This window comes from Mesocricetus auratus, unplaced genomic scaffold (assembly GCF_017639785.1).
Source record: "Mesocricetus auratus isolate SY011 unplaced genomic scaffold, BCM_Maur_2.0 Super-Scaffold_100021, whole genome shotgun sequence".
NCBI lineage: Eukaryota > Metazoa > Chordata > Mammalia > Rodentia > Cricetidae > Mesocricetus > Mesocricetus auratus.
In genome coordinates, this window is record NW_024429202.1 from 15,435,719 (window position 1) to 15,439,392 (window position 3,674).

At 44.6% G+C, this 3,674-nt stretch overlaps 1 long non-coding RNA gene across 1 annotated transcript; it reads right to left on the reverse strand.

The window, feature by feature from the left end:
• Positions 1-728: 728 nt before the first annotated feature.
• Positions 729-2,187, reverse strand: LOC121133294. Its single transcript, XR_005870116.1, has 2 exons — positions 2,141-2,187; positions 729-2,035 (listed from the first exon to the last, which is right to left on the reverse strand). It is a non-coding gene; the product is annotated as an uncharacterized LOC121133294 (long non-coding RNA).
• Between the last annotated feature and the right edge of the window lie 1,487 nt (positions 2,188-3,674).

The window sequence follows — 3,674 nt, forward strand, 5'->3', positions numbered from 1 at the left end:
GTGATACGGAGGCCTGGAGTAGAAAATAAGTTAGGATATTAGAAAATAAGGAATATTAAATTTGGTATATTCCTGCATTTGTAGACCGAGGTGTTTTTATGTGCTACCGCTCAAAAGGAGAAGTTGCAAGGGGCTTAGACTGTTCGAGGGAAGGGAGTCTCTCACAGCAACGAGAGCGGGGCAAAAGGGGAGCCATTGATCTTATCTGGTCAGCGACTGCTTTTCCAGGATGGAGAACATTCCGAAGTTAGCTGCGAGTTCTCAAGGGTCAAGAAACAGAGACCGAGTCTAGTAGATGCTATCAAAGAAACAGCAAAGATTCGTAAGGTCTGGCTTCCAGAGGGCTCTCTGAATTGTGTTTTCAAGCCACTTGCTTTACCCTAGTTGGTGGAGGCCCGTAGTCCCAGCCCTCAGGAGGCTGAAGCGAAAGTTCATGAGTCTGAAGGCGTCCTGGGATATATGGCCCCCATCTCGATTCCTCTCCCACTTCTTCCCCCATGCCTTGTACCTGAATGTTCCTTTTCTTACTCTATCTGGGAGAAAGATTTCTCAAAGAAACTTAGCTAGATACCTTTTGTAGGGGTGTGCCACTAGTTGCTAGGGTAACATTAGGATACTGGAATTCCAGGAGTGTGCCCAGCACTGGTGAAAAAATTTGGATATTTCACTTTCTTTTTCTTTATCCCTTCATATAATTTCCCTATAACACACATACTTAGCCCGTACAATTACTTGGAACAGATTTTATTTTTTTGCAATGGAAAATAACTCAGGGTGTCTATGGTAAAGATGAATTTATGACTTTAACCCCCTTCTATGTTTTTGGAGGGGAGAAAAGGCAGAGGAAATTAAAAACAAAGCAATCCAAACAAACAAAAACCATAGACAGTGCTCTTCTCTCCCCTGTCAGGAGAATCTAGCTAAAAAAAAAAAAAAAAAAAAAAAAAAGGATGAAGATTCTCAGTGTGCAATAGGAAGCAAAGCAGGGACCAAGTCTTTCGAGGACCAAAGCCATCCCAGAGCTCTAATCATGGAATGAACCACAGCCGGGACACATTCTGGGCCTAAACAACTGTCTTTCCAGTGAAAATTCTTGCATAATTCAACAAGTTCCACGTTGGGGTAACAGACACGAAGCGTTGATGCCAGGAATTCCCGGATGCTTCCTTGGAGCTCCTGGGGCCTGGAATTGACTCATGGAAGATTTTCGCTTCTCTTTGTAGCGTTAAGACTGCCACTAGAGAGAACACTCAGTATTGACACAGCTCACCTCGGGGGTAAACCAAGACAGGACATGTTATTCACGAGGTGGAATCGTCCAGGGAGGCAAAGGAATGATGAGAGTCTGATGATCAAGGGTAGATAAACCGCTCTTTCAGAATCAGACAGTGGGGAAAGCTTCTGTAGAAGGGGTCACATCCCCGACACAGAAGACTCAACACCCTGCTTGGCTGCATGCCTTCTGCATTGATGGAGCCCTCTGCGCAAATTCAACTGGGTCTGTTCTCAGAAGCTCACGTTTCCTCTGTGCCGGGGATACTGTTTGGCTCTTGATGGGAATTCTGTCTTTATCGGCATCACTGTTCAAAATCCACCATAAAATCAAAAGGGAAGAAGCATCCCGTTTGGGGTGTTTTATATCAGGACTCAGCATGTCCTTCCCTCCCGGGAATCGCGTCCACAGACAGCAGTCCCCTTGGCCCGTCGTGGTCGTTATCAAAGCCAGCCTCGAGAATGTAGAGATGAGCTGGATGGAATCTATCTTGTGTTGGAGTCACTGACTCTTAAGTTCCGATGCAGTCACAGGGCAGAGCCATTTAGCACCGAGGAGGCAGAAATGAAAGAGCCTGGTGTTCAAATACTTGGGCTTTCTAGCATGCAGGCTGTAAGTGGATCCAACACTTGCGGACCACTGAAGGGAGGCAGACAGTGGCCTTTTGAAACCCACAGCTCATCCTGTTTGGGCGGTAACTATAAACTAAAGGAAGTGTTTGTGTCAAGAAGTTTTGTCAATTTTGTTTTGTTTCATTTTAATCTGCAAAATACGGAAGGGAGGGGCAGAGTTTAAGAATGTGTGATCAAACTCGGGTGAGTTAAATTTTCTAGAGACATAGAAACTCCGGGGTTTTGTAAGACTTACCTGCTTTAGGGCTGGAGAAATGGCTCCGAGATTGGGAACACTTGTTGCTCTTCTAGACAGCCCAAGTTCGATTCCCAGCACCCACACGGTGGTTCACACCATCTGTAACTCCAATTTCAGGGAATCTGATGCCTGCTTCTGGCCTCCATGGACACCAGGCACAGATGTGGTACATACACGTGAAGGCAAAGCACTCATAGACATAAAATTAAAAAAAAAAAAACTAGATTAACAGTGTCAAGAAGACTAACTGAGAACCACAATTTCTGCCCATAAGGCTTCACTGTACTCTCTCACTTCAACATTTAAAACAAATTTGGAGTTCAGGGTCCATCATTTTCTTCAAGTGACTACCACAGCCTCAAGAGGAGAAACACAGTCAGCTTGGAAATACAGAGCACACAAGAGTAAAATAGAGAAACTTCAGGGAGCCAGAAAGAACCACGGAGAAATCAGAGAAGGAGCTGGGAAAGTTACCCATCAAGCTATATAAGAATTGGTGCCTATTCTCAAAGGTGGGAATGCTTGGATCTGACCAAGACCATGATATACTACAAACTGAACCTGGAAGGGACCTGGGCGCCACTAGGCGGCATATACATCTTCTGGACTGGAGAAAGATGTAAGGAGCATAGCCAAGTCTTTCAAAACAGAACTGACAAGTGGAAGCAGAAAAGAGAGAGAGATGGGCATAGTGGCCTGTGCCTGCAATTCTAGCACACGGCGCATGGAGGCAGCTGCATTGTCTCTGATTTGAGTTCTAGTCCAGTGTAGGCTACAAAATGAGACTCTACAGACCCACAAACAAAAAATAAAGAAATGAATGAAAAGTAGGAGAAATATTTGGAGAATGAATGGAGGGACCAACAGTTTGGGGATCATACAGGATGGATGTATTTCCTGGTAAATATGAATAGTGCAGCAGCAAATAAGCGTGTGCAGAACCTCTATGGTGCTATGACTTAAGAATTAGAGTCCTTGGGGTATCCACACCAGAGTATTACAGCTGGGTCCTATGAGGGTTCTGGTGTTGGTTTTTTGAGGTCCCTCTACACTGATTTCCACTGTGGAGACTCTCCAAACAGTTCAGACTATTGATATTACCCTTGGTTGCACCCTGGAGCTGGAAGGTAAGTCTATATTGCTGAAGACTCCATACACTTCAGACACAGACCCCAGAGGCCCCTGAGTCAGAACTGACCTGAATGCTGGAAGATCAGCCAGAGCTCTTAATCAGTAAGCCGTCTCTCTAGGCCATCACAGAAGTTTCAATTTGTATTTCCTTGATGGCTAAGGATGTTAAACACTTTTTCAACTATTTCTCAGCCATATCCATTTTCTCCATTGAAAGCTAACTATTTGTTAATCCATTTATTGATTGCATGATTTGTTATGTTTAATTTTTGATAGATCCTAGATATGGGTCCAGACAGTGGTGGCACATGCCTTTAATCCTAGCATTTGAGAGGCAGAGGCTGGCAATGTCTGAGTTTGAGGCCAGCCTGGTCTACAAAGTGAGTTCCAGAACAGTCAG